Consider the following 22091-nt stretch of genomic DNA (forward strand, 5'->3'; position numbering starts at 1 on the left):
TAATGTGGAGCTGAAACACAGTGGCTATTCATTTCTATCAACATTCAAAGTTTCCTCAATACCGTAGACTGCGGAACATCCTGGTGCTACCACCAGACAAGAGTTCCACGACATTGTAACTGTTGAGTATCATGGGTCCTTACCAAGAAAAAACTTCTCAGTAGTGTAAATTCAGTTAAAAAAGGAAAGGCCGTTTTCACCAATCAATCTTTGCCTTCTGAACAGACAAGCAGTTGTTAAGCGCATAGGTCTTCTTTGTATTGCACTCACCATTGGGTTTTTGTAGAGGATGTCAAGATGGCCGAGCGGTCCAAGGCGCTGCGTTTAGGTTGCAGTCTCGTAAGAGGCGTGGGTTCAAATCCCACTTCTGACAGTCAGGCTACTTCTATGCTGGCTATTGGTGTCCTCATCAATGGAACTCTGCGCTGCATTTATTCTCTGTTAACATCAACTAATAGCTTGCTTCATTTTAACTTATTCAGACAAAACTTACTTTACTTGCTCTCAACATTGTTGTCACACATGCTACAAATTAACCAAAGGCAAATCAATATGTTATCAATCTATTCATTAAAAACTCCTCCTGATATTTTGTCGTTTTTTTTCCATAAGCATTTATGGAAGTTGTTTTCAACAAATCTGGTATTCATAAAGTCATTGTTGTCTATTGCAGATATGGCTGACATATTTGTGATTACAACACTGAGCGAAGGCTACGAGTTCTTGGCTTTTTCAATTAGTCATTAGGAGTTGAAACTGGTTACCAGAGGTGACAATTACTCCCATCTTTCATTCAATCAAAGTCTGGATCTCCTATCCAGGCTGCCTTACACCTCATGTGCCAACTTGCCACTTACTTTATATGTTCCTCTGTACTTTGTTCTATTTACAATCAAATCCAAATCTTCTACCAGAGTCATAAAAATGTAAGAATGGACACAAAGAAGGAGATACGTGCTTTGAAATTGCAAAGCAAACAAAGAAGCAGCATTTAATGGGGAGCTGAAACACAGTGGCTATTCATTTCTATCAACATTCAAAGTTTCCTCAATACCGTAGACTGCGGAACATCCTGGTGCTACCCCCAGACAAGAGTTCCACGACATTGTAACTGTTGAGTATCATGGGTCCTTACCAAGAAAAAACTTCTCAGTAGTGTAAATTCAGTTAAAAAAGGAAAGGCCGTTTTCACCAATCAATCTTTGCCTTCTGAACAGACAAGCAGTTGGTAAAAACATAGGTCTTCTTTGTATTGCACTCGCCATTGGCTTTTGTAGAGCATGTCAGGATGGCCGAGCGGTCCAAGGCGCTGCGTTCAGGTCGCAGTCTCGTAAGAGGCGTGGGTTCAAATCCCACTTCTGACATTCAGCCAACAGTCAGGCTACTTCTATACTGGCTATTGGTGTCCTCATCAATGGAACTATGCTCTGCATTTATTCTCTGTTAACATCAACTAATAGCTTGCTTCATTTTAACTTATTCAGACAAAACTTACTTTACTTGCTCTCAACATTGTTGTCACACATACTACATATTAACCAAAGGCAAATCAATATGTTATCAATCTATTCATTAAAAACTCCTCCTGATATTTTGTCGTTTTTTTTCCATAAGCATTTATGGAAGTTGTTTTCAACAAATCTGGTATTCATAAAGTCATTGTTGTCTATTGCAGATATGGCTGACATATTTGTGATTACAACACTGAGCGAAGGCTACGAGTTCTTGACTGTTTCACTTAGTCATTAGGAGTTGAAACTGGTTACCAGAGGTGACAATTACTCCCATCTTTCATTCAATCAAAGTCTGGATCTCCTATCCAGGCTGCCTTACACCTCATGTGCCAACTTGCCACTTTCTTTATATGTTCCTCTGTACTTTGTTCTATTCACAATCAAATCCAAATCTTCTACCAGAGTCATAAAAATGTAAGAATGGACACAAAGAAGAGAGAAAGGTGCTTTGAAATTGCAAAGCAAACAAAGAAGCAGCATTTAATGTGGAGCTGAAACACAGTGGCTATTCATTTCTATCAACATTCAAGGTTTCTTCAATACCGTAGACTGCGGAACATCCTGGTGCTACCACCAGACAAGAGTTCCACGACATTGTAACTGTTGAGTATCATGGGTCCTTACCAAGAAAAAACTTCTCAGTAGTGTAAATTCAGTTAAAAAAGGAAAGGCCGTTTTCACCAATCAATCTTTGCCTTCTGAACAGACAAGCAGTTGTTAAGCGCATAGGTCTTTTTTGTATTGCACTCACCATTGGGTTTTTGTAGAGGATGTCAGGATGGCCGAGCGGTCCAAGGCGCTGCGTTTAGGTCGCAGTCTCGTAAGAGGCGTGGGTTCAAATTCCACTTCTGACAGTCAGGTTACTTCTATGCTGGCTATTGGTGTCCTCATCAATGGAACTCTGCGCTGTTTTTATACTCTGTTAACATCAACTAATAGCTTGCTTCATTTTAACTTATTCAGACAAAACTTACTTTACTTGCTCTCAACATTGTTGTCACACATGCTACAAATTAACCAAAGGCAAATCAATATGTTATCAATCTATTCATTAAAAACTCCTCCTGATATTTTGTCTGTTTTTTTCCATAAGCATTTATGGAAGTTGTTTTCAACAAATCTGGTATTCATAAAGTCATTGTTGATTATTGCAAATATGGCTGACATATTTGTGATTACAACACTGAGCGAAGGCTACGAGTTCTTGACTGTTTCACTTAGTCATTAGGAGTTGAAACTGGTTACCAGAGGTGACAATTACTCCCATCTTTCATTCAATCAAAGTCTGGATCTCCTATCCAGGCTGCCTTACACCTCATGTGCCAACTTGCCACTTACTTTATATGTTCCTCTGTACTTTGTTCTATTTACAATCAAATCCAAATCTTCTACCAGAGTCATAAAAATGTAAGAATGGACACAAAGAAGGAGATACGTGCTTTGAAATTGCAAAGCAAACAAAGAAGCAGCATTTAATGTGGAGCTGAAACACAGTGGCTATTCATTTCTATCAACATTCAAAGTTTCCTCAATACCGTAGACTGCGGAACATCCTGGTGCTACCACCAGACAAGAGTTCCACGACATTGTAACTGTTGAGTATCATGGGTCCTTACCAAGAAAAAACTTCTCAGTAGTGTAAATTCAGTTAAAAAAGGAAAGGCCGTTTTCACCAATCAATCTTTGCCTTCTGAACAGACAAGCAGTTGGTAAGAACATAGGTCTTCTTTGTATTGCACTCGCCATTGGCTTTTGTAGAGCATGTCAGGATGGCCGAGCGGTCCAAGGCGCTGCGTTCAGGTCGCAGTCTCGTAAGAGGCGTGGGTTCAAATCCCACTTCTGACATTCAGCCAACAGTCAGGCTACTTCTATGCTGGCTATTGGTGTCCTCATCAATGGAACTCTGCGCTGCATTTATTCTCTGTTAACATCAACTAATAGCTTGCTTCATTTTAACTTATTCAGACAAAACTTACTTTACTTGCTCTCAACATTGTTGTCACACATGCTACAAATTAACCAAAGGCAAATCAATATGTTATCAATCTATTCATTAAAAACTCCTCCTGATATTTTGTCGTTTTTTTTCCATAAGCATTTATGGAAGTTGTTTTCAACAAATCTGGTATTCATAAAGTCATTGTTGTCTATTGCAGATATGGCTGACATATTTGTGATTACAACACTGAGCGAAGGCTACGAGTTCTTGGCTTTTTCAATTAGTCATTAGGAGTTGAAACTGGTTACCAGAGGTGACAATTACTCCCATCTTTCATTCAATCAAAGTCTGGATCTCCTATCCAGGCTGCCTTACACCTCATGTGCCAACTTGCCACTTACTTTATATGTTCCTCTGTACTTTGTTCTATTTACAATCAAATCCAAATCTTCTACCAGAGTCATAAAAATGTAAGAATGGACACAAAGAAGGAGATACGTGCTTTGAAATTGCAAAGCAAACAAAGAAGCAGCATTTAATGGGGAGCTGAAACACAGTGGCTATTCATTTCTATCAACATTCAAAGTTTCCTCAATACCGTAGACTGCGGAACATCCTGGTGCTACCCCCAGACAAGAGTTCCACGACATTGTAACTGTTGAGTATCATGGGTCCTTACCAAGAAAAAACTTCTCAGTAGTGTAAATTCAGTTAAAAAAGGAAAGGCCGTTTTCACCAATCAATCTTTGCCTTCTGAACAGACAAGCAGTTGGTAAAAACATAGGTCTTCTTTGTATTGCACTCGCCATTGGCTTTTGTAGAGCATGTCAGGATGGCCGAGCGGTCCAAGGCGCTGCGTTCAGGTCGCAGTCTCGTAAGAGGCGTGGGTTCAAATCCCACTTCTGACATTCAGCCAACAGTCAGGCTACTTCTATACTGGCTATTGGTGTCCTCATCAATGGAACTATGCTCTGCATTTATTCTCTGTTAACATCAACTAATAGCTTGCTTCATTTTAACTTATTCAGACAAAACTTACTTTACTTGCTCTCAACATTGTTGTCACACATACTACATATTAACCAAAGGCAAATCAATATGTTATCAATCTATTCATTAAAAACTCCTCCTGATATTTTGTCGTTTTTTTTCCATAAGCATTTATGGAAGTTGTTTTCAACAAATCTGGTATTCATAAAGTCATTGTTGTCTATTGCAGATATGGCTGACATATTTGTGATTACAACACTGAGCGAAGGCTACGAGTTCTTGACTGTTTCACTTAGTCATTAGGAGTTGAAACTGGTTACCAGAGGTGACAATTACTCCCATCTTTCATTCAATCAAAGTCTGGATCTCCTATCCAGGCTGCCTTACACCTCATGTGCCAACTTGCCACTTTCTTTATATGTTCCTCTGTACTTTGTTCTATTCACAATCAAATCCAAATCTTCTACCAGAGTCATAAAAATGTAAGAATGGACACAAAGAAGAGAGAAAGGTGCTTTGAAATTGCAAAGCAAACAAAGAAGCAGCATTTAATGTGGAGCTGAAACACAGTGGCTATTCATTTCTATCAACATTCAAGGTTTCTTCAATACCGTAGACTGCGGAACATCCTGGTGCTACCACCAGACAAGAGTTCCACGACATTGTAACTGTTGAGTATCATGGGTCCTTACCAAGAAAAAACTTCTCAGTAGTGTAAATTCAGTTAAAAAAGGAAAGGCCGTTTTCACCAATCAATCTTTGCCTTCTGAACAGACAAGCAGTTGTTAAGCGCATAGGTCTTTTTTGTATTGCACTCACCATTGGGTTTTTGTAGAGGATGTCAGGATGGCCGAGCGGTCCAAGGCGCTGCGTTTAGGTCGCAGTCTCGTAAGAGGCGTGGGTTCAAATTCCACTTCTGACAGTCAGGTTACTTCTATGCTGGCTATTGGTGTCCTCATCAATGGAACTCTGCACTGTTTTTATACTCTGTTAACATCAACTAATAGCTTGCTTCATTTTAACTTATTCAGACAAAACTTACTTTACTTGCTCTCAACATTGTTGTCACACATGCTACAAATTAACCAAAGGCAAATCAATATGTTATCAATCTATTCATTAAAAACTCCTCCTGATATTTTGTCTGTTTTTTTCCATAAGCATTTATGGAAGTTGTTTTCAACAAATCTGGTATTCATAAAGTCATTGTTGATTATTGCAAATATGGCTGACATATTTGTGATTACAACACTGAGCGAAGGCTACGAGTTCTTGACTGTTTCACTTAGTCATTAGGAGTTGAAACTGGTTACCAGAGGTGACAATTACTCCCATCTTTCATTCAATCAAAGTCTGGATCTCCTATCCAGGCTGCCTTACACCTCATGTGCCAACTTGCCACTTACTTTATATGTTCCTCTGTACTTTGTTCTATTTACAATCAAATCCAAATCTTCTACCAGAGTCATAAAAATGTAAGAATGGACACAAAGAAGGAGATACGTGCTTTGAAATTGCAAAGCAAACAAAGAAGCAGCATTTAATGTGGAGCTGAAACACAGTGGCTATTCATTTCTATCAACATTCAAAGTTTCCTCAATACCGTAGACTGCGGAACATCCTGGTGCTACCACCAGACAAGAGTTCCACGACATTGTAACTGTTGAGTATCATGGGTCCTTACCAAGAAAAAACTTCTCAGTAGTGTAAATTCAGTTAAAAAAGGAAAGGCCGTTTTCACCAATCAATCTTTGCCTTCTGAACAGACAAGCAGTTGTTAAGCGCATAGGTCTTCTTTGTATTGCACTCACCATTGGGTTTTTGTAGAGGATGTCAAGATGGCCGAGCGGTCCAAGGCGCTGCGTTTAGGTTGCAGTCTCGTAAGAGGCGTGGGTTCAAATCCCACTTCTGACAGTCAGGCTACTTCTATGCTGGCTATTGGTGTCCTCATCAATGGAACTCTGCGCTGCATTTATTCTCTGTTAACATCAACTAATAGCTTGCTTCATTTTAACTTATTCAGACAAAACTTACTTTACTTGCTCTCAACATTGTTGTCACACATGCTACAAATTAACCAAAGGCAAATCAATATGTTATCAATCTATTCATTAAAAACTCCTCCTGATATTTTGTCGTTTTTTTTCCATAAGCATTTATGGAAGTTGTTTTCAACAAATCTGGTATTCATAAAGTCATTGTTGTCTATTGCAGATATGGCTGACATATTTGTGATTACAACACTGAGCGAAGGCTACGAGTTCTTGGCTTTTTCAATTAGTCATTAGGAGTTGAAACTGGTTACCAGAGGTGACAATTACTCCCATCTTTCATTCAATCAAAGTCTGGATCTCCTATCCAGGCTGCCTTACACCTCATGTGCCAACTTGCCACTTACTTTATATGTTCCTCTGTACTTTGTTCTATTTACAATCAAATCCAAATCTTCTACCAGAGTCATAAAAATGTAAGAATGGACACAAAGAAGGAGATACGTGCTTTGAAATTGCAAAGCAAACAAAGAAGCAGCATTTAATGGGGAGCTGAAACACAGTGGCTATTCATTTCTATCAACATTCAAAGTTTCCTCAATACCGTAGACTGCGGAACATCCTGGTGCTACCCCCAGACAAGAGTTCCACGACATTGTAACTGTTGAGTATCATGGGTCCTTACCAAGAAAAAACTTCTCAGTAGTGTAAATTCAGTTAAAAAAGGAAAGGCCGTTTTCACCAATCAATCTTTGCCTTCTGAACAGACAAGCAGTTGGTAAGAACATAGGTCTTCTTTGTATTGCACTCGCCATTGGCTTTTGTAGAGCATGTCAGGATGGCCGAGCGGTCCAAGGCGCTGCGTTCAGGTCGCAGTCTCGTAAGAGGCGTGGGTTCAAATCCCACTTCTGACATTCAGCCAACAGTCAGGCTACTTCTATACTGGCTATTGGTGTCCTCATCAATGGAACTCTGCTCTGCATTTATTCTCTGTTAACATCAACTAATAGCTTGCTTCATTTTAACTTATTCAGACAAAACTTACTTTACTTGCTCTCAACATTGTTGTCACACATACTACATATTAACCAAAGGCAAATCAATATGTTATCAATCTATTCATTAAAAACTCCTCCTGATATTTTGTCGTTTTTTTTCCATAAGCATTTATGGAAGTTGTTTTCAACAAATCTGGTATTCATAAAGTCATTGTTGTCTATTGCAGATATGGCTGACATATTTGTGATTACAACACTGAGCGAAGGCTACGAGTTCTTGGCTTTTTCAATTAGTCATTAGGAGTTGAAACTGGTTACCAGAGGTGACAATTACTCCCATCTTTCATTCAATCAAAGTCTGGATCTCCTATCCAGGCTGCCTTACACCTCATGTGCCAACTTGCCACTTACTTTATATGTTCCTCTGTACTTTGTTCTATTTACAATCAAATCCAAATCTTCTACCAGAGTCATAAAAATGTAAGAATGGACACAAAGAAGGAGATACGTGCTTTGAAATTGCAAAGCAAACAAAGAAGCAGCATTTAATGGGGAGCTGAAACACAGTGGCTATTCATTTCTATCAACATTCAAAGTTTCCTCAATACCGTAGACTGCGGAACATCCTGGTGCTACCACCAGACAAGAGTTCCACGACATTGTAACTGTTGAGTATCATGGGTCCTTACCAAGAAAAAACTTCTCAGTAGTGTAAATTCAGTTAAAAAAGGAAAGGCCGTTTTCACCAATCAATCTTTGCCTTCTGAACAGACAAGCAGTTGGTAAGAACATAGGTCTTCTTTGTATTGCACTCGCCATTGGCTTTTGTAGAGCATGTCAGGATGGCCGAGCGGTCCAAGGCGCTGCGTTCAGGTCGCAGTCTCGTAAGAGGCGTGGGTTCAAATCCCACTTCTGACATTAAGCCAACAGTCAGGCTACATCTATACTGGCTATTGGTGTCCTCATCAATGGAACTCTGCTCTGCATTTATTCTCTGTTAACATCAACTAATAGCTTGCTTCATTTTAACTTATTCAGACAAAACTTACTTTACTTGCTCTCAACATTGTTGTCACACATACTACATATTAACCAAAGGCAAATCAATATGTTATCAATCTATTCATTAAAAACTCCTCCTGATATTTTGTCGTTTTTTTTCCATAAGCATTTATGGAAGTTGTTTTCAACAAATCTGGTATTCATAAAGTCATTGTTGTCTATTGCAGATATGGCTGACATATTTGTGATAACAACACTGAGCGAAGGCTACAAGTTCTTGGCTTTTTCACTTAGTCATTAGGAGTTGAAACTGGTTACCAGAGGTGACAATTACTCCCATCTTTCATTCAATCAAAGTCTGGATCTCCTATCCAGGCTGCCTTACACCTCATGTGCCAACTTGCCACTTACTCTATATGTTCGTCTGTACTTTGTTCTATTTACAATCAAATCCAAATCTTCTACCAGAGTCATAAAAATGTAAGAATGGACACAAAGAAGGAGATACGTGCTTTGAAATTGCAAAGCAAACAAAGAAGCAGCATTTAATGTGGAGCTGAAACACAGTGGCTATTCATTTCTATCAACATTCAAGGTTTCCTCAATACCGTAGACTGCGGAACATCCTGGTGCTACCACCAGACAAGAGTTCCACGACATTGTAACTGTTGAGTATCATGGGTCCTTACCAAGAAAAAACTTCTCTGTAGTGTAAATTCAGTTAAAAAAGGAAAGGCCGTTTTCACCAATCAATCTTTGCCTTCTGAACAGACAAGCAGTTGTTAAGCGCATAGGTCTTCTTTGTATTGCACTCACCATTGGGTTTTTGTAGAGGATGTCAGGATGGCCGAGCGGTCCAAGGCGCTGCGTTTAGGTTGCAGTCTCGTAAGAGGCGTGGGTTCAAATCCCACTTCTGACAGTCAGGCTACTTCTATGCTGGCTATTGGTGTCCTCATCAATGGAACTCTGCGCTGCATTTATTCTCTGTTAACATCAACTAATAGCTTGCTTCATTTTAACTTATTCAGACAAAACTTACTTTACTTGCTCTCAACATTGTTGTCACACATGCTACAAATTAACCAAAGGCAAATCAATATGTTATCAATCTATTCATTAAAAACTCCTCCTGATATTTTGTCTGTTTTTTTCCATAAGCATTTATGGAAGTTGTTTTCAACAAATCTGGTATTCATAAAGTCATTGTTGTCTATTGCAGATATGGCTGACATATTTGTGATTACAACACTGAGCGAAGGCTACAATTTCTTGACTGTTTCACTTAGTCATTAGGAGTTGAAACTGGTTACCAGAGGTGACAATTACTCCCATCTTTCATTCAATCAAAGTCTGGATCTCCTATCCAGGCTGCCTTACACCTCATGTGCCAACTTGCCACTTACTTTATATGTTCCTCTGTACTTTGTTCTATTTACAATCAAATCCAAATCTTCTACCAGAGTCATAAAAATGTAAGAATGGACACAAAGAAGGAGATACGTGCTTTGAAATTGCAAAGCAAACAAAGAAGCAGCATTTAATGTGGAGCTGAAACACAGTGGCTATTCATTTCTATCAACATTCAAGGTTTCTTCAATACCGTAGACTGCGGAACATCCTGGTGCTACCACCACACAAGAGTTCCACGACATTGTAACTGTTAAGTATCATGGGTCCTTACCAAGAAAAAACTTCTCAGTAGTGTAAATTCAGTTAAAAAAGGAAAGGCCGTTTTCACCAATCAATCTTTGCCTTCTGAACAGACAAGCAGTTGTTAAGCGCATAGGTCTTCTTTGTATTGCACTCACCATTGGGTTTTTGTAGAGGATGTCAGGATGGCCGAGCGGTCCGAGGCGCTGCGTTTAGTTCGCAGTCTCGTAAGAGGCGTGGGTTCAAATCCCACTTCTGACAGTCAGGCTACTTCTATGCTGGCTATTGGTGTCCTCATCAATGGAACTCTGCGCTGCATTTATTCTCTGTTAACATCAACTAATAGCTTGCTTCATTTTAACTTATTCAGACAAAACTTACTTTACTTGCTCTCAACATTGTTGTCACACATGCTACAAATTAACCAAAGCCAAATCAATATGTTATCAATCTATTCATTAAAAACTCCTCCTGATATTTTGTCTGTTTTTTTCCATAAGCATTTATGGAAGTTGTTTTCAACAAATCTGGTATTCATAAAGTCATTGTTGTCTATTGCAGATATGGCTGACATATTTGTGATTACAACACTGAGCGAAGGCTACGAGTTCTTGACTGTTTCACTTAGTCATTAGGAGTTGAAACTGGTTACCAGAGGTGACAATTACTCCCATCTTTCATTCAATCAAAGTCTGGATCTCCTATCCAGGCTGCCTTACACCTCATGTGCCAACTTGCCACTTACTTTATATGTTCCTCTGTACTTTGTTCTATTTACAATCAAATCCAAATCTTCTACCAGAGTCATAAAAATGTAAGAATGGACACAAAGAAGGAGATACGTGCTTTGAAATTGCAAAGCAAACAAAGAAGCAGCATTTAATGTGGAGCTGAAACACAGTGGCTATTCATTTCTATCAACATTCAAAGTTTCCTCAATACCGTAGACTGCGGAACATCCTGGTGCTACCACCAGACAAGAGTTCCACGACATTGTAACTGTTGAGTATCATGGGTCCTTACCAAGAAAAAACTTCTCAGTAGTGTAAATTCAGTTAAAAAAGGAAAGGCCGTTTTCACCAATCAATCTTTGCCTTCTGAACAGACAAGCAGTTGTTAAGCGCATAGGTCTTCTTTGTATTGCACTCACCATTGGGTTTTTGTAGAGGATGTCAAGATGGCCGAGCGGTCCAAGGCGCTGCGTTTAGGTTGCAGTCTCGTAAGAGGCGTGGGTTCAAATCCCACTTCTGACAGTCAGGCTACTTCTATGCTGGCTATTGGTGTCCTCATCAATGGAACTCTGCGCTGCATTTATTCTCTGTTAACATCAACTAATAGCTTGCTTCATTTTAACTTATTCAGACAAAACTTACTTTACTTGCTCTCAACATTGTTGTCACACATGCTACAAATTAACCAAAGGCAAATCAATATGTTATCAATCTATTCATTAAAAACTCCTCCTGATATTTTGTCGTTTTTTTTCCATAAGCATTTATGGAAGTTGTTTTCAACAAATCTGGTATTCATAAAGTCATTGTTGTCTATTGCAGATATGGCTGACATATTTGTGATTACAACACTGAGCGAAGGCTACGAGTTCTTGACTGTTTCACTTAGTCATTAGGAGTTGAAACTGGTTACCAGAGGTGACAATTACTCCCATCTTTCATTCAATCAAAGTCTGGATCTCCTATCCAGGCTGCCTTACACCTCATGTGCCAACTTGCCACTTACTTTATATGTTCCTCTGTACTTTGTTCTATTTACAATCAAATCCAAATCTTCTACCAGAGTCATAAAAATGTAAGAATGGACACAAAGAAGGAGATACGTGCTTTGAAATTGCAAAGCAAACAAAGAAGCAGCATTTAATGGGGAGCTGAAACACAGTGGCTATTCATTTCTATCAACATTCAAAGTTTCCTCAATACCGTAGACTGCGGAACATCCTGGTGCTACCCCCAGACAAGAGTTCCACGACATTGTAACTGTTGAGTATCATGGGTCCTTACCAAGAAAAAACTTCTCAGTAGTGTAAATTCAGTTAAAAAAGGAAAGGCCGTTTTCACCAATCAATCTTTGCCTTCTGAACAGACAAGCAGTTGGTAAGAACATAGGTCTTCTTTGTATTGCACTCGCCATTGGCTTTTGTAGAGCATGTCAGGATGGCCGAGCGGTCCAAGGCGCTGCGTTCAGGTCGCAGTCTCGTAAGAGGCGTGGGTTCAAATCCCACTTCTGACATTCAGCCAACAGTCAGGCTACTTCTATACTGGCTATTGGTGTCCTCATCAATGGAACTATGCTCTGCATTTATTCTCTGTTAACATCAATTAATAGCTTGCTTCATTTTAACTTATTCAGACAAAACTTACTTTACTTGCTCTCAACATTGTTGTCACACATACTACATATTAACCAAAGGCAAATCAATATGTTATCAATCTATTCATTAAAAACTCCTCCTGATATTTTGTCGTTTTTTTTCCATAAGCATTTATGGAAGTTGTTTTCAACAAATCTGGTATTCATAAAGTCATTGTTGTCTATTGCAGATATGGCTGACATATTTGTGATTACAACACTGAGCGAAGGCTACGAGTTCTTGACTGTTTCACTTAGTCATTAGGAGTTGAAACTGGTTACCAGAGGTGACAATTACTCCCATCTTTCATTCAATCAAAGTCTGGATCTCCTATCCAGGCTGCCTTACACCTCATGTGCCAACTTGCCACTTTCTTTATATGTTCCTCTGTACTTTGTTCTATTCACAATCAAATCCAAATCTTCTACCAGAGTCATAAAAATGTAAGAATGGACACAAAGAAGAGAGAAAGGTGCTTTGAAATTGCAAAGCAAACAAAGAAGCAGCATTTAATGTGGAGCTGAAACACAGTGGCTATTCATTTCTATCAACATTCAAGGTTTCTTCAATACCGTAGACTGCGGAACATCCTGGTGCTACCACCAGACAAGAGTTCCACGACATTGTAACTGTTGAGTATCATGGGTCCTTACCAAGAAAAAACTTCTCAGTAGTGTAAATTCAGTTAAAAAAGGAAAGGCCGTTTTCACCAATCAATCTTTGCCTTCTGAACAGACAAGCAGTTGTTAAGCGCATAGGTCTTTTTTGTATTGCACTCACCATTGGGTTTTTGTAGAGGATGTCAGGATGGCCGAGCGGTCCAAGGCGCTGCGTTTAGGTCGCAGTCTCGTAAGAGGCGTGGGTTCAAATTCCACTTCTGACAGTCAGGTTACTTCTATGCTGGCTATTGGTGTCCTCATCAATGGAACTCTGCGCTGTTTTTATACTCTGTTAACATCAACTAATAGCTTGCTTCATTTTAACTTATTCAGACAAAACTTACTTTACTTGCTCTCAACATTGTTGTCACACATGCTACAAATTAACCAAAGGCAAATCAATATGTTATCAATCTATTCATTAAAAACTCCTCCTGATATTTTGTCTGTTTTTTTCCATAAGCATTTATGGAAGTTGTTTTCAACAAATCTGGTATTCATAAAGTCATTGTTGATTATTGCAAATATGGCTGACATATTTGTGATTACAACACTGAGCGAAGGCTACGAGTTCTTGACTGTTTCACTTAGTCATTAGGAGTTGAAACTGGTTACCAGAGGTGACAATTACTCCCATCTTTCATTCAATCAAAGTCTGGATCTCCTATCCAGGCTGCCTTACACCTCATGTGCCAACTTGCCACTTACTTTATATGTTCCTCTGTACTTTGTTCTATTTACAATCAAATCCAAATCTTCTACCAGAGTCATAAAAATGTAAGAATGGACACAAAGAAGGAGATACGTGCTTTGAAATTGCAAAGCAAACAAAGAAGCAGCATTTAATGTGGAGCTGAAACACAGTGGCTATTCATTTCTATCAACATTCAAAGTTTCCTCAATACCGTAGACTGCGGAACATCCTGGTGCTACCACCAGACAAGAGTTCCACGACATTGTAACTGTTGAGTATCATGGGTCCTTACCAAGAAAAAACTTCTCAGTAGTGTAAATTCAGTTAAAAAAGGAAAGGCCGTTTTCACCAATCAATCTTTGCCTTCTGAACAGACAAGCAGTTGGTAAGAACATAGGTCTTCTTTGTATTGCACTCGCCATTGGCTTTTGTAGAGCATGTCAGGATGGCCGAGCGGTCCAAGGCGCTGCGTTCAGGTCGCAGTCTCGTAAGAGGCGTGGGTTCAAATCCCACTTCTGACATTCAGCCAACAGTCAGGCTACTTCTATACTGGCTATTGGTGTCCTCATCAATGGAACTCTGCGCTGCATTTATTCTCTATTAACATCAACTAATAGCTTGCTTCATTTTAACTTATTCAGACAAAACTTACTTTACTTGCTCTCAACATTGTTGTCACACATGCTACAAATTAACCAAAGGCAAATCAATATGTTATCAATCTATTCATTAAAAACTCCTCCTGATATTTTGTCGTTTTTTTTCCATAAGCATTTATGGAAGTTGTTTTCAACAAATCTGGTATTCATAAAGTCATTGTTGTCTATTGCAGATATGGCTGACATATTTGTGATTACAACACTGAGCGAAGGCTACGAGTTCTTGGCTTTTTCAATTAGTCATTAGGAGTTGAAACTGGTTACCAGAGGTGACAATTACTCCCATCTTTCATTCAATCAAAGTCTGGATCTCCTATCCAGGCTGCCTTACACCTCATGTGCCAACTTGCCACTTACTTTATATGTTCCTCTGTACTTTGTTCTATTTACAATCAAATCCAAATCTTCTACCAGAGTCATAAAAATGTAAGAATGGACACAAAGAAGGAGATACGTGCTTTGAAATTGCAAAGCAAACAAAGAAGCAGCATTTAATGTGGAGCTGAAACACAGTGGCTATTCATTTCTATCAACATTCAAAGTTTCCTCAATACCGTAGACTGCGGAACATCCTGGTGCTACCACCAGACAAGAGTTCCACGACATTGTAACTGTTGAGTATCATGGGTCCTTACCAAGAAAAAACTTCTCAGTAGTGTAAATTCAGTTAAAAAAGGAAAGGCCGTTTTCACCAATCAATCTTTGCCTTCTGAACAGACAAGCAGTTGGTAAGAACATAGGTCTTCTTTGTATTGCACTCGCCATTGGCTTTTGTAGAGCATGTCAGGATGGCCGAGCGGTCCAAGGCGCTGCGTTCAGGTCGCAGTCTCGTAAGAGGCGTGGGTTCAAATCCCACTTCTGACATTCAGCCAACAGTCAGGCTACTTCTATACTGGCTATTGGTGTCCTCATCAATGGAACTCTGCGCTGCATTTATTCTCTATTAACATCAACTAATAGCTTGCTTCATTTTAACTTATTCAGACAAAACTTACTTTACTTGCTCTCAACATTGTTGTCACACATGCTACAAATTAACCAAAGCCAAATCAATATGTTATCAATCTATTCATTAAAAACTCCTCCTGATATTTTGTCTGTTTTTTTCCATAAGCATTTATGGAAGTTGTTTTCAACAAATCTGGTATTCATAAAGTCATTGTTGTCTATTGCAGATATGGCTGACATATTTGTGATTACAACACTGAGCGAAGGCTACGAGTTCTTGACTGTTTCACTTAGTCATTAGGAGTTGAAACTGGTTACCAGAGGTGACAATTACTCCCATCTTTCATTCAATCAAAGTCTGGATCTCCTATCCAGGCTGCCTTACACCTCATGTGCCAACTTGCCACTTTCTTTATATGTTCCTCTGTACTTTGTTCTATTCACAATCAAATCCAAATCTTCTACCAGAGTCATAAAAATGTAAGAATGGACACAAAGAAGAGAGAAAGGTGCTTTGAAATTGCAAAGCAAACAAAGAAGCAGCATTTAATGTGGAGCTGAAACACAGTGGCTATTCATTTCTATCAACATTCAAGGTTTCTTCAATACCGTAGACTGCGGAACATCCTGGTGCTACCACCAGACAAGAGTTCCACGACATTGTAACTGTTGAGTATCATGGGTCCTTACCAAGAAAAAACTTCTCAGTAGTGTAAATTCAGTTAAAAAAGGAAAGGCCGTTTTCACCAATCAATCTTTGCCTTCTGAACAGACAAGCAGTTGTTAAGCGCATAGGTCTTTTTTGTATTGCACTCACCATTGGGTTTTTGTAGAGGATGTCAGGATGGCCGAGCGGTCCAAGGCGCTGCGTTTAGGTCGCAGTCTCGTAAGAGGCGTGGGTTCAAATTCCACTTCTGACAGTCAGGTTACTTCTATGCTGGCTATTGGTGTCCTCATCAATGGAACTCTGCGCTGTTTTTATACTCTGTTAACATCAACTAATAGCTTGCTTCATTTTAACTTATTCAGACAAAACTTACTTTACTTGCTCTCAACATTGTTGTCACACATGCTACAAATTAACCAAAGGCAAATCAATATGTTATCAATCTATTCATTAAAAACTCCTCCTGATATTTTGTCTGTTTTTTTCCATAAGCATTTATGGAAGTTGTTTTCAACAAATCTGGTATTCATAAAGTCATTGTTGATTATTGCAAATATGGCTGACATATTTGTGATTACAACACTGAGCGAAGGCTACGAGTTCTTGACTGTTTCACTTAGTCATTAGGAGTTGAAACTGGTTACCAGAGGTGACAATTACTCCCATCTTTCATTCAATCAAAGTCTGGATCTCCTATCCAGGCTGCCTTACACCTCATGTGCCAACTTGCCACTTACTTTATATGTTCCTCTGTACTTTGTTCTATTTACAATCAAATCCAAATCTTCTACCAGAGTCATAAAAATGTAAGAATGGACACAAAGAAGGAGATACGTGCTTTGAAATTGCAAAGCAAACAAAGAAGCAGCATTTAATGTGGAGCTGAAACACAGTGGCTATTCATTTCTATCAACATTCAAAGTTTCCTCAATACCGTAGACTGCGGAACATCCTGGTGCTACCACCAGACAAGAGTTCCACGACATTGTAACTGTTGAGTATCATGGGTCCTTACCAAGAAAAAACTTCTCAGTAGTGTAAATTCAGTTAAAAAAGGAAAGGCCGTTTTCACCAATCAATCTTTGCCTTCTGAACAGACAAGCAGTTGGTAAGAAGATAGGTCTTCTTTGTATTGCACTCGCCATTGGCTTTTGTAGAGCATGTCAGGATGGCCGAGCGGTCCAAGGCGCTGCGTTCAGGTCGCAGTCTCGTAAGAGGCGTGGGTTCAAATCCCACTTCTCACATTCAGCCAACAGTCAGGCTACTTCTATACTGGCTAATAGTGTCCTCATCAATGGAACTCTGCTCTGCATTTGTTCTCTATTGACATCACCTAATAGCTTGCTTGATTTGAACTTATTCAGACAAAACTTACTTTATTTGCTCTCAACATTGTTGTCACACATGCTACATATTAACCAAAGGCGAATCAATATCTTATCAATCTATTCATTAAAAACTCCTCCTGATATTTTGTCTGTTTTTTTCCATAAGCATTTATGGAAGTTGTTTTCAAAAAATCTGGTATTCATAAAGTCATTGTTGATTATTGCAAATATGGCTGACATATTTGTGATTACAACACTGAGCGAAGGCTACAAGTTCTTGACTGTTTCACTTAGTCATTAGGAGTTGAAACTGGTTACCAGAGGTGACAATTACTCCCATCTTTCATTCAATCAAAGTCTGGATCTCCTATCCAGGCTGCCTTACACCTCATGTGCCAACTTGCCACTTACTTTATATGTTCTTCTGTACTTTGTTCTATTTACAATCAAATCCAAATCTTCTACCAGAGTCATAAAAATGTAAGAATGGACACAAAGAAGGAGATACGTGCTTTGAAATTGCAAAGCAAACAAAGAAGCAGCATTTAATGTGGAGCTGAAACACAGTGGCTATTCATTTCTATCAACATTCAAGGTTTCTTCAATACCGTAGACTGCGGAACATCCTGGTGCTACCACCAGACAAGAGTTCCACGACATTGTAACTGTTGAGTATCATGGGTCCTTACCAAGAAAAAACTTCTCAGTAGTGTAAATTCAGTTAAAAAAGGAAAGGCCGTTTTCACCAATCAATCTTTGCCTTCTGAACAGACAAGCAGTTGTTAAGCGCATAGGTCTTCTTTGTATTGCACTCACCATTGGGTTTTTGTAGAGGATGTCAAGATGGCCGAGCGGTCCAAGGCGCTGCGTTTAGGTTGCAGTCTCGTAAGAGGCGTGGGTTCAAATCCCACTTCTGACAGTCAGGCTACTTCTATGCTGGCTATTGGTGTCCTCATCAATGGAACTCTGCGCTGCATTTATTCTCTGTTAACATCAACTAATAGCTTGCTTCATTTTAACTTATTCAGACAAAACTTACTTTACTTGCTCTCAACATTGTTGTCACACATGCTACAAATTAACCAAAGGCAAATCAATATGTTATCAATCTATTCATTAAAAACTCCTCCTGATATTTTGTCGTTTTTTTTCCATAAGCATTTATGGAAGTTGTTTTCAACAAATCTGGTATTCATAAAGTCATTGTTGTCTATTGCAGATATGGCTGACATATTTGTGATTACAACACTGAGCGAAAGCTACGAGTTCTTGGCTTTTTCAATTAGTCATTAGGAGTTGAAACTGGTTACCAGAGGTGACAATTACTCCCATCTTTCATTCAATCAAAGTCTGGATCTCCTATCCAGGCTGCCTTACACCTCATGTGCCAACTTGCCACTTACTTTATATGTTCCTCTGTACTTTGTTCTATTTACAATCAAATCCAAATCTTCTACCAGAGTCATAAAAATGTAAGAATGGACACAAAGAAGGAGATACGTGCTTTGAAATTGCAAAGCAAACAAAGAAGCAGCATTTAATGGGGAGCTGAAACACAGTGGCTATTCATTTCTATCAACATTCAAAGTTTCCTCAATACCGTAGACTGCGGAACATCCTGGTGCTACCCCCAGACAAGAGTTCCACGACATTGTAACTGTTGAGTATCATGGGTCCTTACCAAGAAAAAACTTCTCAGTAGTGTAAATTCAGTTAAAAAAGGAAAGGCCGTTTTCACCAATCAATCTTTGCCTTCTGAACAGACAAGCAGTTGGTAAGAACATAGGTCTTCTTTGTATTGCACTCGCCATTGGCTTTTGTAGAGCATGTCAGGATGGCCGAGCGGTCCAAGGCGCTGCGTTCAGGTCGCAGTCTCGTAAGAGGCGTGGGTTCAAATCCCACTTCTGACATTCAGCCAACAGTCAGGCTACTTCTATACTGGCTATTGGTGTCCTCATCAATGGAACTCTGCTCTGCATTTATTCTCTGTTAACATCAACTAATAGCTTGCTTCATTTTAACTTATTCAGACAAAACTTACTTTACTTGCTCTCAACATTGTTGTCACACATACTACATATTAACCAAAGGCAAATCAATATGTTATCAATCTATTCATTAAAAACTCCTCCTGATATTTTGTCTGTTTTTTTCCATAAGCATTTATGGAAGTTGTTTTCAACAAATCTGGTATTCATAAAGTCATTGTTGTCTATTGCAGATATGGCTGACATATTTGTGATTACAACACTGAGCGAAGGCTACGAGTTCTTGGCTTTTTCAATTAGTCATTAGGAGTTGAAACTGGTTACCAGATGTGACAATTACTCCCATCTTTCATTCAATCAAAGTCTGGATCTCCTATCCAGGCTGCCTTACACCTCATGTGCCAACTTGCCACTTACTTTATATGTTCCTCTGTACTTTGTTCTATTTACAATCAAATCCAAATCTTCTACCAGAGTCATAAAAATGTAAGAATGGACACAAAGAAGGAGATACGTGCTTTGAAATTGCAAAGCAAACAAAGAAGCAGCATTTAATGGGGAGCTGAAACACAGTGGCTATTCATTTCTATCAACATTCAAAGTTTCCTCAATACCGTAGACTGCGGAACATCCTGGTGCTACCACCAGACAAGAGTTCCACGACATTGTAACTGTTGAGTATCATGGGTCCTTACCAAGAAAAAACTTCTCAGTAGTGTAAATTCAGTTAAAAAAGGAAAGGCCGTTTTCACCAATCAATCTTTGCCTTCTGAACAGACAAGCAGTTGGTAAGAACATAGGTCTTCTTTGTATTGCACTCGCCATTGGCTTTTGTAGAGCATGTCAGGATGGCCGAGCGGTCCAAGGCGCTGCATTCAGGTCGCAGTCTCGTAAGAGGCGTGGGTTCAAATCCCACTTCTGACATTAAGCCAACAGTCAGGCTACATCTATACTGGCTATTGGTGTCCTCATCAATGGAACTCTGCTCTGCATTTATTCTCTGTTAACATCAACTAATAGCTTGCTTCATTTTAACTTATTCAGACAAAACTTACTTTACTTGCTCTCAACATTGTTGTCACACATACTACATATTAACCAAAGGCAAATCAATATGTTATCAATCTATTCATTAAAAACTCCTCCTGATATTTTGTCGTTTTTTTTCCATAAGCATTTATGGAAGTTGTTTTCAACAAATCTGGTATTCATAAAGTCATTGTTGTCTATTGCAGATATGGCTGACATATTTGTGATAACAACACTGAGCGAAGGCTACAAGTTCTTGGCTTTTTCACTTAGTCATTAGGAGTTGAAACTGGTTACCAGAGGTGACAATTACTCCCATCTTTCATTCAATCAAAGTCTGGATCTCCTATCCAGGCTGCCTTACACCTCATGTGCCAACTTGCCACTTACTCTATATGTTCGTCTGTACTTTGTTCTATTTACAATCAAATCCAAATCTTCTACCAGAGTCATAAAAATGTAAGAATGGACACAAAGAAGGAGATACGTGCTTTGAAATTGCAAAGCAAACAAAGAAGCAGCATTTAATGTGGAGCTGAAACACAGTGGCTATTCATTTCTATCAACATTCAAGGTTTCCTCAATACCGTAGACTGCGGAACATCCTGGTGCTACCACCAGACAAGAGTTCCACGACATTGTAACTGTTGAGTATCATGGGTCCTTACCAAGAAAAAACTTCTCAGTAGTGTAAATTCAGTTAAAAAAGGAAAGGCCGTTTTCACCAATCAATCTTTGCCTTCTGAACAGACAAGCAGTTGTTAAGCACATAGGTCTTCTTTGTATTGCACTCGGCATTGGTTTTTGTAAAGGATGTCAGGATGGCCGTGCGGTCCAAGGCGGTGCGTTTAGGTCGCAGTCTCGTAAGAGGCGTGGGTTCAAATCCCACTTCTGACATTCAGCCAACAGTCAGGCTACTTCTATACTGGCTATTGGTGTCCTCATCAATGGAACTCTGCGCTGCATTTATTCTCTGTTAACATCAACTAATAGCTTGCTTCATTTTAACTTATTCAGACAAAACTTACTTTACTTGCTCTCAACATTGTTGTCACACATGCTACAAATTAACCAAAGGCAAATCAATATGTTATCAATCTATTCATTAAAAACTCCTCCTGATATTTTGTCTGTTTTTTTCCATAAGCATTTATGGAAGTTGTTTTCAACAAATCTGGTATTCATAAAGTCATTGTTGATTATTGCAAATATGGCTGACATATTTGTGATTACAACACTGAGCGAAGGCTACAAGTTCTTGACTGTTTCACTTAGTCATTAGGAGTTGAAACTGGTTACCAGAGGTGACAATTACTCCCATCTTTCATTCAATCAAAGTCTGGATCTCCTATCCAGGCTGCCTTACACCTCATGTGCCAACTTGCCACTTTCTTTATATGTTCCTCTGTACTTTGTTCTATTCACAATCAAATCCAAATCTTCTACCAGAGTCATAAAAATGTAAGAATGGACACAAAGAAGAGAAAAAGGTGCTTTGAAATTGCAAAGCAAACAAAGAAGCAGCATTTAATGTGGAGCTGAAACACAGTGGCTATTCATTTCTATCAACATTCAAGGTTTCTTCAATACCGTAGACTGCGGAACATCCTGGTGCTACCACCACACAAGAGTTCCACGACATTGTAACTGTTGAGTATCATGGGTCCTTA

At 39.1% G+C, this 22091-nt stretch overlaps 21 non-coding genes across 21 annotated transcripts; all 21 read left to right on the forward strand.

The window, feature by feature from the left end:
* The first annotated feature begins 291 nt into the window (after positions 1-291).
* trnal-uag (transfer RNA leucine (anticodon UAG)) lies at positions 292-373 on the forward strand. The gene has a single exon. It is a non-coding gene; the product is annotated as a tRNA-Leu (tRNA).
* A 909-nt stretch (positions 374-1282) lies between these two features.
* Positions 1283-1364, forward strand: trnal-cag (transfer RNA leucine (anticodon CAG)). Its single transcript has one exon. It is a non-coding gene; the product is annotated as a tRNA-Leu (tRNA).
* A 922-nt stretch (positions 1365-2286) lies between these two features.
* Positions 2287-2368, forward strand: trnal-uag (transfer RNA leucine (anticodon UAG)). The gene has a single exon. It is a non-coding gene; the product is annotated as a tRNA-Leu (tRNA).
* Positions 2369-3277: 909 nt separating this feature from the next.
* On the forward strand, positions 3278-3359 carry trnal-cag (transfer RNA leucine (anticodon CAG)). The gene has a single exon. It is a non-coding gene; the product is annotated as a tRNA-Leu (tRNA).
* A 920-nt stretch (positions 3360-4279) lies between these two features.
* Positions 4280-4361, forward strand: trnal-cag (transfer RNA leucine (anticodon CAG)). Its single transcript has one exon. It is a non-coding gene; the product is annotated as a tRNA-Leu (tRNA).
* Positions 4362-5283: 922 nt separating this feature from the next.
* trnal-uag (transfer RNA leucine (anticodon UAG)) lies at positions 5284-5365 on the forward strand. Its single transcript has one exon. It is a non-coding gene; the product is annotated as a tRNA-Leu (tRNA).
* A 910-nt stretch (positions 5366-6275) lies between these two features.
* Positions 6276-6357, forward strand: trnal-uag (transfer RNA leucine (anticodon UAG)). Its single transcript has one exon. It is a non-coding gene; the product is annotated as a tRNA-Leu (tRNA).
* Positions 6358-7266: 909 nt separating this feature from the next.
* On the forward strand, positions 7267-7348 carry trnal-cag (transfer RNA leucine (anticodon CAG)). Its single transcript has one exon. It is a non-coding gene; the product is annotated as a tRNA-Leu (tRNA).
* Positions 7349-8268: 920 nt separating this feature from the next.
* Positions 8269-8350, forward strand: trnal-cag (transfer RNA leucine (anticodon CAG)). The gene has a single exon. It is a non-coding gene; the product is annotated as a tRNA-Leu (tRNA).
* A 921-nt stretch (positions 8351-9271) lies between these two features.
* On the forward strand, positions 9272-9353 carry trnal-uag (transfer RNA leucine (anticodon UAG)). The gene has a single exon. It is a non-coding gene; the product is annotated as a tRNA-Leu (tRNA).
* Positions 9354-10263: 910 nt separating this feature from the next.
* Positions 10264-10345, forward strand: trnal-uag (transfer RNA leucine (anticodon UAG)). Its single transcript has one exon. It is a non-coding gene; the product is annotated as a tRNA-Leu (tRNA).
* Positions 10346-11255: 910 nt separating this feature from the next.
* Positions 11256-11337, forward strand: trnal-uag (transfer RNA leucine (anticodon UAG)). The gene has a single exon. It is a non-coding gene; the product is annotated as a tRNA-Leu (tRNA).
* A 909-nt stretch (positions 11338-12246) lies between these two features.
* Positions 12247-12328, forward strand: trnal-cag (transfer RNA leucine (anticodon CAG)). Its single transcript has one exon. It is a non-coding gene; the product is annotated as a tRNA-Leu (tRNA).
* Positions 12329-13250: 922 nt separating this feature from the next.
* On the forward strand, positions 13251-13332 carry trnal-uag (transfer RNA leucine (anticodon UAG)). The gene has a single exon. It is a non-coding gene; the product is annotated as a tRNA-Leu (tRNA).
* A 909-nt stretch (positions 13333-14241) lies between these two features.
* Positions 14242-14323, forward strand: trnal-cag (transfer RNA leucine (anticodon CAG)). Its single transcript has one exon. It is a non-coding gene; the product is annotated as a tRNA-Leu (tRNA).
* Positions 14324-15243: 920 nt separating this feature from the next.
* On the forward strand, positions 15244-15325 carry trnal-cag (transfer RNA leucine (anticodon CAG)). Its single transcript has one exon. It is a non-coding gene; the product is annotated as a tRNA-Leu (tRNA).
* Positions 15326-16247: 922 nt separating this feature from the next.
* On the forward strand, positions 16248-16329 carry trnal-uag (transfer RNA leucine (anticodon UAG)). Its single transcript has one exon. It is a non-coding gene; the product is annotated as a tRNA-Leu (tRNA).
* Positions 16330-17238: 909 nt separating this feature from the next.
* Positions 17239-17320, forward strand: trnal-cag (transfer RNA leucine (anticodon CAG)). The gene has a single exon. It is a non-coding gene; the product is annotated as a tRNA-Leu (tRNA).
* A 921-nt stretch (positions 17321-18241) lies between these two features.
* On the forward strand, positions 18242-18323 carry trnal-uag (transfer RNA leucine (anticodon UAG)). Its single transcript has one exon. It is a non-coding gene; the product is annotated as a tRNA-Leu (tRNA).
* Positions 18324-19232: 909 nt separating this feature from the next.
* trnal-cag (transfer RNA leucine (anticodon CAG)) lies at positions 19233-19314 on the forward strand. The gene has a single exon. It is a non-coding gene; the product is annotated as a tRNA-Leu (tRNA).
* Positions 19315-20234: 920 nt separating this feature from the next.
* Positions 20235-20316, forward strand: trnal-cag (transfer RNA leucine (anticodon CAG)). Its single transcript has one exon. It is a non-coding gene; the product is annotated as a tRNA-Leu (tRNA).
* Positions 20317-22091: the final 1775 nt, after the last annotated feature.

This window comes from Oryzias latipes, chromosome 13 (genome assembly GCF_053564925.1).
Source record: "Oryzias latipes strain Hd-rR chromosome 13, Olatipes_Hd-rR_3.1".
Classification (NCBI taxonomy): domain Eukaryota; kingdom Metazoa; phylum Chordata; class Actinopteri; order Beloniformes; family Adrianichthyidae; genus Oryzias; species Oryzias latipes.